The sequence below is a fragment of the Apus apus genome, chromosome 2, assembly GCF_020740795.1.
Source record: "Apus apus isolate bApuApu2 chromosome 2, bApuApu2.pri.cur, whole genome shotgun sequence".
Taxonomy (NCBI): Eukaryota; Metazoa; Chordata; class Aves; order Apodiformes; family Apodidae; genus Apus; species Apus apus.
In genome coordinates, this window is record NC_067283.1 from 153,389,304 (window position 1) to 153,402,186 (window position 12,883).

Sequence of the window (12,883 nt, forward strand, 5' to 3'; positions counted from 1 at the left end):
ATTCATGGCCTTAAGGAGAGAAGCTTGGGGTCAAAAATCACTTAACATGGCAATGTAACGTGGACTCTGCTGGTTTCCTCCCAGGAATCCTCAGCACTGGATTAGCATTGCTCTCCCCGGCAGCGGAGCTGAATGTTGGGGGAATTGTGTTACACCAGCTGAGCAGCCTCAGTGCAAACTGTGAGAGATGAGAATAATCCTGCTAATAACTGCAGAGCCCAGCTCCTCCTCGGTGATGCCAATTTACATGTGGTTTAATGAGGGAGAAGCAGGATGGAAGGGCACTGCAGAGGAATATCAACTCCTGCCTCAGATGGGGACACATCGATGCAGTTTAGCTTAGGCAGGGTGAAAAGAAAAATAAACAAAAACAGGTTCCTAACTAAAGGAAAACACGGAGGAAATTAGGAGCTGGTGAATGATGGCACTTGGAACATCTTTCTTTCCAATAAAGGTACCAGCCAAGGTCCACCTACCAGGGAGAAGGCATGGATCCAAGACAGGATGGGCAAACCAGCATCTCACCATCACCAGAAATAAGCTTCCAAACATTGCGCAAAAAGGCATCTATGGGCTAAGAAAATCTGCAGCAAAGAGGCTGAATGTGGCAAGGAAAAGAGTGAGTGGGACAGATGAGACCTCAAGGTGAGAAATTACCACCCTGGGGGGAAAGCAAACAGCTCACAGCTCTTCCTACACCCAAGCAGGCTCCCAGCCAATACCCTGAGCACAGAGTTTTGCAAGGGGCACAAAGCCCCACACCTCCTTGGTAGGGTTTTAATCAAAGTGCCTTGCATTTTGGATGGTCCAACACACCTGAAAGGGGACCAAGACCCAAGTGTTAAGGACCCAAGTGCATATTTTGCTCTGCTGAATTTAAGTGCTGCAAATCCTTTTCAGCCTTTTGAGCAAAGTGCCTGGCACAGCCGTGGACAGGAAACCTCAGCTGCAGAAGACCAGGGATGAGATTAGCATGAGATTAGCACGGCTGGGAGTGCAAGTGGTCATGCTGCTACCTGAGGTCACAGACAGAAAGCAGAGGGGAGGGTGTTACTGAAGGCTGCATTAAGAAATAAAAACAAACCTCATCCTCCACCAAAATGGCTTTTGCATTGCAGAAGAGGAGCACGCTAACGGAATTAGTTGATGGCTCCAAATCCAAAAGCCTTTGCTGGTGGGGAGGATGGCTGGGATGTCCTTCTGCAGGTTGGGACCATCCCTGGTGAGGATGTCAATAGGAGAATGACCTGCAGATGCAAGTTGCTAGGGCTGTCTCCACCACAGGGATGGGGAAGCTGAGATGCCCTTACACCCCCTCCACCCATTCTCGACCAGGAGACTGGAATTGTTTAGGTTGGCAGACCCACAGCACTGGGTACAGTCCACCAGAGGATAAATACCAGAGCAGGGAAAAGAGCCATTCGAGCTAAAAGCCAGCACGGGTACAAGAAGAACCAAGGCCAAATGGGTACAAGTCATCCACAAATAAATTTAAGCTGGAAACGAGAGCAATTTGTATCCGTGTGAGCAGGAAGGCTCCGGCAGCGGCTTTCCCGGAGGACTTGCCAGGGTCAAACGGCTCATTAGTTTTAAGAAGGAAGCTGGCAGGGAGTTTGCTTCGTGTCTGCCTCTAACGGTGAGGGGGTGAGGAGAACAGTCTTCAGACCAGCCAAAAACTGGTGGTGGCCCTGGGGCTGGCTTCAGCAGGACGTGGGTCTTCCGCCACCTGCGCTGGGGGGTATGGAGGGATGCAAGCCGCCTGCTCTTGGAGGGAGGGAAGCTGCACAGGGATCAAAAAAGGCACGGCTCTGTTTTTCCAGCTGACAGGAGCTTAGACACTGTCTGGGTTTTGGGCTCAGGGCCCTCCTGTGAAATTCAACTTGGCTTGTCTAAAGACAGTGGCTCTGCTCCCCACGCAGCCTATGAACACTTTCAGGGGAATCGGACCTGCCTGTCGAGCGTGTCGCTGTTTGTGCAAATCTGTGTACCGGAGGGAAGCTTGAAGAACAAGTCCCCTTTTTATAGCACGTTGTATGCTGGCAGCCAGCCTGCAAATTAGAAGGAATTCAGAGAGGAACAACAACAACAACAACAACAAAAATAGCCTAAGGGGGCTGGAGGGATTAATTTTGGAGGAAAAAAACCCAAGAGAACCAAGTGTGTGGTCTAGGGGATGCGACTGTGGGCTGGGGCTGAACTCATTGCTGTCCCATCCACAGCAAACCTCCCTGGGCAATTTGCTGGTTCCTCTATTCATCCGTAAGAAGCAAGATGTGCTTTCTCCCACCTCAGGTAACAGCTCAGCCATATCCATGCAGAAAAAAAAAATAATTAAAAAAATTACATATATGATAGAAAGGTTAAGAAGCTGCCAAAGCAGAAGACGGCCTACAAACAAAACCAGTTTGAGCTGGGAGTGGCTGTAGCCCAGCAATGAAGGGTGTGAGGGGGTGACATCCCTTCTGCAATGGGGTTTCTATGGTGGTTTTACCCCAAAGTGGCTCAGTTCATCCCCAAAAGCTTTAAATGTGCATGCAGGGGTGTGAGCTCCCTGCCTGGATAAAGCCGTGCTGTCAGCATCAGAGAATCACAAAAGGAGGAGGAGATCTAAAAAATACCCTAGTTCCAATGCCCCTGCCATGCACAGGGACACCTCCCAACAGACCAAGTTGCTCCAAGCCCCATCCAACCTGCCCTTCAACACTGCCAGGGATGGGGCAGCCACAGCTTCCCTGAGCAGCCTGGGCCAGGGTCTCACCACCCTCATAGTAAATAATTTCTTCCTAAGATCACATCAAAATCTCCATTCGTACAGTTTAAACCTTTCACCTTGTCACTACAAGCCCTTGTAAAAAGTCACTGCCCCCAGCTTCTCTGGAGCCCCTTCAGGCACTGGAAGGTGCTCTAAGGTCTCCCTGGAGCCTTCTCTTCTCCAGGCTGAACACCCCAACTCTCCCAGCCTGTCTCCAGAGCAGAGCTGCTTCAGTCCTTGGATCATCTTCCTCACCCTCCTCTGGACTCACTCCAGTACATTTATATCCTTCTTGTGCTGAGGACTCCAGGAGTCGACACAGAACTGCAAGTAGGTCTCACCAGAGTGGAGTAAAGGGGAGAACCACCTCCCTCGACCTGCTGCTCATGCCTCTTTGGATGCATATTTATCATGTGGGGCACTGAGAGGGGCAGGAGGTGACCCAGATCATGGCTTGAAGTACCAGCCTCCAGCCTGGCTGTGCTTGCACTAGTGGCAGGGCCCCACAGAGGGAACTTTGGCAGGAGCCCAACACTGTTCTTGCAAGGAAAGGCTTGGTTGTCCCCAGCTCAGGGTCCCCAGCCTTATGGGGACTTCTGCGTGACCAGCAGGTTGCACCCCCGGGGGAGCAGCAGCACAGGGACATCCAGAGCCTTTTGGAGTGGGGAACTAGAGATGAGACAAATTTTCCTGTTTGTTAACCAAAATCTCTGTTTTTCTGCCTACCAGGCACACAAGCACAAAGCTGCAATTTGGCACTGATGGGGTGCAGGAGAGGAGGGAACACAGAGGCTGGGAAGCTGGCTTGGGACGAGCCTCCCCTTAAATGCCCCCCTAACACCACCTTAAAAAATAAGGAACTGGGGGCAATAGAGGTTACTGGTTTGGCATGAGAATTTTCACGAGCATGAGAAAAAAAAAAAAAAAAAAGACCACACTGCTCCAAAGTTTTTTTTTATTATTATTTTTTAAAGCAAGCTTCAGGGGCTCTGGGAGAACAAGGCTGGCTGCAGAGTTTGTTTTCTGTTGTGCCCACGTTACCAAGCAGAGCCAGCCGAGGAATGCGGGGCAAGGGGCGCCCGGTTGAGCTGTGCCTTTGGGTAAGAGCTGGTGGCCAGGCACGATGGCACGGTGATGGTCACCAAGCCCAGGCACTGCCTGCAGCCCAGGAGACTGCTCAGCAATCCAGGACACTACGCAGCAACCCATCTTCCCACTTTAATGCAAGCTTTGCTCCCAGCACCGCTCCGTTTCTGATCGTCACGTCGCACGTGCAGCTAGTTAAGACACATATAGACTAAAAAAAGGGTTTTCCAAAGGTTGGGAAATCTGGGCAATTCCCTCAGCACTTTCCCCCAGCGTGCCAGGGTGCAGCGCGGTAGCCGGCAGCTCCCAAACCCTTTTTCAAGAAAAGTTCAAACCCTCAAATAGTTGGAATTGCTCTTTGAGGGAATTTATTTTAAAGCTGCTTTAACGGCAGCTGGGAATTAACCAGGGAGGCACTTCTTTGCTCTGCAATTTCCCAGCTGCTGACCCCATTCGTATGAAGTGTCCCCTGGGTGGCCACCCAGCTCGGGTACATGTGCCAAGTTGGGACTGCCTGGACTTGCACCTCAATTTCCTCTCACCCCAAGTTGCTGGAGCAGCACGGAAAGGGCTGGTGAGCATGGCAAAAGCAACAAAAATTTCCTCCTGCATCCAGGATCTTGCTCAGCTAGGACGTAGTAGGGTTGTTTTTTAAGACCCTGTTGTGTGTGAGGGCTGAAAATTATGCCCAACAGCATTGCCTCTTCTCTGGAGCACAAGCAGAGCTGGGAGGCTGTGAGCCTTCAAGAAAGCCAAGACAACATCCCAATGTGACATTGTTGTTTTTTTCATGAAGAACAAAATGCTTCTTAAAGAAAGAGTTACTAAGCAAAATAACCAATAGCAAGTTTGCAGCTAAGCTCTGGCAGGTCCTGCTTGAAGACTGGAAGATGCCACCACCAGAGTTGTGGTTGTTCCTCTTGCAAAACCCTGCCCTGAGAGGGTTATATGGAGCCCTTCTCTGCTCCACACCTACGTGGGGACATCTTGGTCAACCTGGTCAAGCTACTTGACTCAAACCCTAGACATCAGGTGGTTGCCCTGGAAGATGTGCAGGCAGGTGGGACGGGTCTGGTGATGGGTAGAGGTAACCCCAAGCCCAACTGCTGCCAGATGCAAACCCACCTGCATCGCTGGCAGCCACCAAGCCACCCAGAGCCAAGGGGGCCCCAAACCCACAGGCAAAGGTTGGGCTGATAAGACATCAACCCCTCACGTCGTGGTGCCCATGGCTCCCTGCCAGCTCTCTTCTCCCTGCTGCCTCGCTTGAAAGACACTTGTGGAAAAAACACAGCAGAAAGGAGAGGGTATGAGTAGCAGGTTGGAGAAGGAGCAGGGAGGGGGGGGAAGAAAACAACTTGGCAGGGAGGCTGAAGGACACGGGCGTTTCCATTTCAGTGCAGAACTCCCAAGGGTGCCACACGGAGTGTTTATTGACCAACTCACCCGCTCTCAACAAGCTGGCCCTGCAAACCCTGGCAGGGAGGGACGCTATTTCTGGTTGAGGCGGGTACAACAGGCAACACTTTATTAACTCTATCATCAACTGGTGACATGCACAGGACTTAAAACACACAGTCAACAAAACTCCTGGCTCTGCGGGCACCAAACCTACATTGTCACCCCCCAAAAAAAGCCATCAGGTGGTCCCTTGTGCAATACTTCAGGAGACCAAAAAAAGAAAAAGAAAAAAAAAAGCCAAAGTCCAGCCAGGCAAGTACAGTCTGCCTAAAATAATCAAGGGGTGTACACCCTTGACTCTGGCAACGCAGCAGACACAGAGGGCTGAGTTGTTTCTCTCAGTATTAAAAGGAAATTAGAAGGAAATTTTAAGGGATATGAGCAACCTGGTCTAGTGGGAGGTGTCCCTGCCCATGCACAGGGGTTGGAACCAGATGATCTTTAAGGTTCCCTTCCAACCCAACCTATTCTACGATTCTATGAAAAACAAACATTGTCATAATAAAAAAATCACTTAGATGGAGGCAGGTCAGGTTGATCGAGGGTGAAAGGCAACGGTTTGACTCCAAACCCAGCTGTCCTCTCCAGCCCGAAAAGGTTGCATCGATACGATCTTCCCCAGCACAGGTCTGTGTGGGAACTCGTCATCAACCCCCCCCTCACCCCTCCCCAGCTCCCCACCTCTGTTCCTTGCAACACGATAACACACCACGTCGCCCCCAGCTCCCAAGTTAAACATCTTATTAACTGCAGTGACGTCAAAGAGGAAATCGGCGAGAACTATCGCACAGATGAGAGGGAACACGTTCACCATCGATTGGCTACGATAGCGCTGCAGAGCCATCCGCACGTAAAACAGCATTCAGCCCCTCCTCTCCCCCCCTTCCCCACTCCTCCTCACATCCCTTGATGTCATGGGAAACTAAACCTGACATCCAGACAGCCCAGATACGAGAGACTCGCGGTAAAAACACTTTTAAGATATTAAAAAAAAAACACGCGCGCACACACAGGGAAAAAAAAAAAACCAACTTGCCTTCCAGGAAACGATTTGGATACAGACCCTGTGCAGCTGCAGCCACCCTCCGTGCTTCAGCTTGGAAATCAGGCAGGGAAGAACAATAATACAGAAAATAAAAAGGGAAAAAAAACAGAAAGGATATTGCAGCTGATGAGCCGCGAGAGGCTGTTGGCAAAGTGGTCCAGCGATGGTCTGAAATTCAGACGGTCACGTGCAGAGTCTGTCTGCAGCTCCCGCGCAGCCCGGGCTCAGCACTTTGCTCAACTGCACACGCAGCAATTTGCCACCTCGAGACCTCCTGCCCTACTCCCACCCGCTTCCCAGCCCCTGACCCCACCCCAAAACCAGGTTCTGGCACTGCAAGGGGAGCGAGGACTTCACGCTGAAGACGCTCTGGCCACAAAGGCGGATTTCTGCCGTGCGAGCGCAGGGCATGCTGAAAAGCATCACTAGGCTGCAAAACCACCCTCCTTTTAGGTTTTCCAGCTAAATCCCAGCCCTGCAGGCAGCAGTGTCTTCTCCACTGGGACGTGCACAGTGGTCATTGCCCCACTGCAATCGGTGGGGCCGCTGGGGGGGGTCCCATCAACAGGGAGGAGCACCCAGGAGAACATGCCATTCTGGGGCCAGCCTGTCCCTGGGCAACCCTGGGCATGCCCAAAATCAGCCCCCAAGCACCCCAGGTTGCATCAGAGAACAGCCAGGTGAGCCCAGACACCTCCCGGGTGAGGTGCCAGCTGGGTTTTTTCTATCTTTATTTAATTATATGCATATATACTGCTTTCATTTTCACCTGAGACACTGCTGTGCACCCAAGGGATGCTTCAGGGTCCTTCCTCCCTCATCCCGCATCACCCCATGACACAGCAGCTCCCAGTGAACCCACAGGGATCAAAGTGTCCAGCCTTTATCATCCCACCCCCTAACATCTTCAGGACAACGAAAATGGTTACTTTTTCTCTGCTTGCACCCATTCTTCACATAAATTAGCAAGAGCAATTAAGAGACCTACTGCTCCACGCTGCCTCCCTTTCACCACCCGGCCGGAGATGCACTGCATTGCACTAAAGTCAGGCAGATACACTGAGATTAAAAAAAGAGTGGGTTGTTGGTTTGTTGTTGTTATTTGTTTTTTTAAAGCTGGACTGCCTTTCACGGCGACTGTATTTATAGGTAGAGCTGCTGAAATTGTAAGGGCTGCTTGCCACAGGAATCTGGCCCCGTCTGTTCAGTAAGCGGTGCAACTTGGCAGAAATGAAGATGTAATGGACTAAGGGGTGCTGTTTCCTTCATTTTGGAACAAATCAAGACCAGAGGGGATAGAGAAAAGATGCAAAGGATGTGAGGGAGCCACGCACGCCCTGGCCATGTGTTGCAATCCATATTTTCCAGGTTTGGAGTGTAGGGAATGCAGCACTTCACACCCACCCCTGGACCGGCACTTTCCTTTTCTGTCAATGACCATAAAAAAAAAAAAAAAAGCTTTTTGCGGGTGTTTATTTTTGCTTTCGGTTTGGCTCTCAGTGGCACACACAAAGCTTCCTCTGCATTTCATCTTAATGGCTGAAAACCCCAGCAGGGTTCAGCTCCAGTAAAACTCTTTCCCCATCCAAAGCTGCCCGGGGATGCCGTTCCCCAACACGCCGCAGCACACGGTGCCCAGAAACCACCTGATCTCAGCCCAAAAATCTGCAATTTTCTTACACAACAGCACACTAGGCTGCTAAAACTCAACTGTACTTTAATTTATGCTACAAAAAACACACACATTACGCCACGTCCAAAGACTCTACCACCCCGCTGAGCACGTCTGGATGCTAAACTTTTATTTCCCTGTGGCAACACGCGCCTATTTCAGACAAAATCCAAACCATAATTAAAGTTATTGATAGGAGCCAATGTTTACTGTTTGCTATTTTAATATCAAGTGCTGCTGGGTTTCAAGCCACTGATTTCCATCGCTTGCAGGGGATGATTAAGCTGGAAACGTGCCGAAATGCCGGGTTGGTTGGTTGGATTTTTTGACGTTATCTACGGGCACTTGTGCCCTCAAATCAAAGAAACGCGCTCAGAAGGTTGATCCCAGCGGATGCTTCTCATCAGGGACTGCCCTGACTGGAAGCTGGGGAATTGATTTTCAAGCTATCAAGACACATGTAAAAACAAAACTAAAATAGCTGTCATAAAAGCCTTTTTACTTCTGCAAGTGGAGCCGACGGGGCGAAGGCTCGCGGGGCTCCGGCGACGCGGCTATTTTCAGTCTCGCGAAAGGTTTTCCAGAAGGATCACTTTCCCAAAGGAATGAGTTTCAGGTTGGAGCATTTACCAAAGGTTAAAAGTCTTTTCCTCCGCTCTGCCCACGTGTCCAATTTGGCGACCTCTACCAGCATCTGACACCCCCCCCCAAATAGCAGCTGAGATTGAATCGTTCACTCTGAAGCCTAGTGACAACGTACTCTTTAAGTTCCTGCAGGTCTATAAATATTGGTGGAGAGCAGTGGTAGGTGTACAAAGGCTCCAGCTTCAAATCCACCTGCAGCACCTTCCACCTATGCTATAAGGAACAGTATGACCAAAAAATCAGCAATCATAGTAACAGTGGAATTTAAATCCAGCTCACACCAGGGTAGGGAAATCCATTATATTGCGTGCACAAACAAGTCACCAGCCCCATTCAGCCACACTCCTCTTTTCCCTCTGCTGTTAATAAATACATTGCTTCACTAAAGCTCTGTCTTCTTGCTGATCCTCCTTTAGTGAGAAGGATGCAGGTAAAAAACCAGCCCAGCAGCTCCGGATGCTGTCGCCCCGTTCACATTTCAGCTCCTTTGAGCAGAAAGATGAAGCAGCAACCGAATTAACTGGAAGTTGGCAGCAGCACAAAACTTCCCAGATTCCAGCTAATTGCTTGGGTCAGTTAATTCCAGTCGCCTGCAAAATCCACCTCACCCTACGGCAGAGAAAGGCATCCCATGGGATGTCTTCCTGCTTCACCAGCCACCGTGGGGGACCCACCAGCCTCCCAAAAGCCCCCCCCAAGCCGCAGCCAGGCCAGCCACAGGCTCGTTAGCTTCATGGAACGTGCTCAAAGATGGCCCAGAAGAGACTGTGGCTGCCACAACTGCTGATGCAGCGGGAGCAGCACCCCAGGTTTGACGCCGTTTTTCTCGCCAAGAGGTGGGAAAACATCCATCGGGAAGGCAGGACGGGGCAGCGCGGAGTATGTGCTACCCCCCCCCCCAAAAAAAAAAAAAAGGGGGGCTGCTGAGGTCCCTTTCGGAGCCCTGAAAACGCTCAGCCCCGCGGGTTTTGCTGCGGGGAGATGCCCCCCCGGGGGCGGGGGGGGGGTGTTCAACACCCGCGCAGCGTCCCTTGCGGGGTGGGCGGCAGCAGCACCGCACGTGGGCTGCCCACTGGGGTTACAGCATCGTGCGGGACCCCCACCCCGGGACGGCTGCCCCGTGCGATGCTCCCGCCGCTGCTGCCGGGGTTGGTGCGGGGCTGTGCGTGACCCACCCCCCCCCCCCCATTCCGCGAGTGCTAGCGGGGCTGCTCGCACCGCTCACGACCACCCCCTCTCCCCCCCCACCCCCCCCAAGCAGCTACCGGGATGATAGCACCGCGCACGGCCCCTCCACGCAGACACCGCAGCTACCGCACCGCGCACCCCGCACACGAAACCCCCCCCCCGACCCCAAACCATGCAGATACCGGGGGCTATCGCACCGCGCACGGACCCACCGCCCCCCTAAAACCGCACCCCCCCCCCCCCCCCCTCCCCATACCAGTTTTGGGGCTCCCGCACCGTGCACACACCCCCCCGCCCGGCCCTTCCGGGGGGGGGGGGGGCATCGCCCCGCACCGCACCGCCTCCCCCGCACGCCGCCATCCCCCCCGCCCCCCCAGCCCCCCACAAACCCCCCGAACCGACCGAAGGGCTCGCCCTCCTCCCAGCCTCCCCCACCCACCCGGCCTTCCCGCAGCCGCATTGTTGCGGGGGCGGCCCCACGTGCCTTCAGAACCAACCCCCCCCGCCTCCTCCCGCATCAGGCCCCGCCGCGAACTGACCTGCTCGGCGGCTCCGGCCGTGCCGCCTGCTCCAGCCCCAGCAATCCCAGCAATTCCAGCCCCAGCAATCCCAGCAATTCCAGCCCCGCTCCCGCTCCCGCCCCCCCCCCCCCGCCCGCACATGCAGCCGCCGCCGCTGCCCGCCCCGGCCCCGCCCCGCCGCGTCACGTGGCGGCCGGGGCAGCCAATGGGGAGGAACCTGCCCCCCTGGGGAGCGGGGGAGTGAAGCGGAGGAGGGGAGGGGGAAGGGGCGGGGCCAGGAGGAGGGAAAGGGGGGCGGGGTCAGGGAGGGAGGGGGCGGGGCGAGGTGAAGGAGGCGTGGTCAGAGGTGGGGTGGGCGGGGCCAAGGGGGAGGCGGGGAGGGGGTGAGGGGGGTTTGGGGGAGAGGGGAGAGGGGACATGGTAATGAGAGGGTAATGAGAGGGTAATGAGAGGGTAATGAGAGGGAGAGGGGAGAGGGAGAGGGGAGATGGTAATGAGAGGGTAATGAGAGGGTAATGAGAGGGAGAGGGGAGAGGGGAGAGGGGAGATGGTAATGACAGGGGAGAGGGAAGAAGGGAGAGGGAGAGGGTAATGAGAGGGAGAGGGAGAGGGGAGAGGGAGAGGGGAGACGGAGAGGGGAGAGAGGAAAGGGTAATGAGAGGGGAGAGGGAAGAGGGGAGAGGGAGAGGGGAGAGGGAGAGGGGAGAGGGTAATGAGAGGGGAGATGGTAATGAGAGGGAGGGGGAGAGGGTTAGGGGAGAGGGAGAGGGAAATGAGAGGGAGAGGGGAGAGGAAAATGAGGGAGAGCGGGGAGAGGGAGAGGGGAGACGGTTGTGGATTGGAGAGAGGGAGAGGGGAGAGGGTTAGGGGAGAGGGAAATGAGAGGGAGAGGGGAGAGGGTAATGAGAGGGGAGATGGTAATGAGAGGGAGGGGGAGAGGGTTAGGGGAGAGGGAGAGGGAAATGAGAGGGAGAGGGGAGAGGGAAATGAGGGAGAGGGGAGAGGGGAAAGGGAGAGGGGAGAGGGTAATGAGAGGGAGAGGGGAGTGGGGAGAGGGAGAGAAGAAAGAAGAGAAAAAAGAAAGGAAAGAGGAAGGAGAAGGAGGAGAAGTAGGAGAAAGAGAAGAAGAAGAAGGAGAAAACATCAAGGAGGAAGCTGAGGAAGACACAGAGGAAGGCGAGGAGGGAGGCCTGGGCTTGGTGCAGCCGTGCCTGCCCTCCCCAGGCAGTGCAGGCCCCGCTGGCCGGGCTGGGCGTGAGGAGGAGCCACTCGCTCCTGGAGCCCTGTGAAGGACACATCCAACACCGTGCTGTCAGGGGTGGTGTGGCTGGGTCACCCAGCAGGTCACCTCCACGAGGACTGGAGATATGCAGGAGCTGCCATCCGTCAGCCTTCTGGCCAAGGGCCTTGCCTCAGGCTACAGATGCTTCTCTAGATCTGTCAAGAGCTACCACACGTTCACAGGAACAAGAATAGAGCGCCTGATTCCAGTGCTCTTCATTTATTTCTCATTGATTGTGGGCTCCTTAGCAGCAGTGACTGTGCAGGCAAAGCCAAGGGCTTTGCAAACATTCAAGGAATAGTAGAACAGGGAGTGACAAAGAGGCATGGAGGGATGAGGTGATTCTTCAAGCTGTCATACACAAACATGTGGAGATGAAAGAACAGAAGAATCCTCAGGTGTGCTTTAATTTCAAGGATGTTTTTTCCTCTTCCCTGAGAGGCTGCCCCCTAAACCAGAACCCCCTGACAGTGCTTCATGTTTCTGAAAATATTAAAAAGGGGCAGGAAGCCTCCTCTTCAGCTAAGGGCCAGCCTGTCAAGTTCTACAAGTCCTTCAGCAGAACTTGAGAAAGGCTGGTTTGGCACACGTGGTGTTTCCAGCAGGAAAAAAAAGAACGGAGAAAAAGGAAATAAAAGGATCAGAATATCTTAATGCATCATGCTGAGGGGAGACCTCCTTGGTCTCTACAACTACCTGAAAGGAGGTTGGAGTGAGGTGGGGGTTGGTCTCTTCTCCCAAGGATTAAGTGGTAGAACAAGAGGAAACGGCCTCAAGTTGCTGAGGGGCGGTTTAGATTGGATATTAGAACAATTTCTTCCCCAAAAGGGTTGTCAGGCCCTGGAACAGGCTGCCCAGGGTAGTGGTGGAGTCCCCATCCCTGGAGCTATTTAAAAGCCATGGAGGTGTGGTGCTGAGGGACATGGTATAGTGGTGGACTTGGCAGTGCTGGGTTAACAGTTGGACTTGATGATCTTAAAGGTCTTTTCCAACTACAATGATTCTGCACAAAGAAAATCAGTGAAGGAAACAAGTCAGCTTTACCAAGGTTTCTTCATGCAGCGAGTCCTACACAACCACAGTGCATGTCTGTGAACATACTTAAAATGGAGCCTTTGCTGAAACATTTGAAGCTGTTGACCAGTTTCAAAGGATATAAGAGACATTTGGTTCCTTCAAGTCTGGAAACAGGCAGCTGGATAAAAAGGGATATCCATCAGCCTAGCTTTCC

At 53.2% G+C, this 12,883-nt stretch overlaps 1 protein-coding gene across 1 annotated transcript in view; it reads right to left on the reverse strand.

Moving 5' to 3' along the window:
* PTP4A3 (protein tyrosine phosphatase 4A3) overlaps nt 1–10,491 on the reverse strand; it is a 50,855-nt gene extending 40,364 nt beyond the window's left edge. The window contains exon 1 of the mRNA XM_051612489.1: nt 10,389–10,491. The gene's annotated coding sequence lies outside the window, so the exon portion shown is untranslated. The remainder of the gene's footprint in view (nt 1–10,388) is intronic.
* Between the last annotated feature and the right edge of the window lie 2,392 nt (nt 10,492–12,883).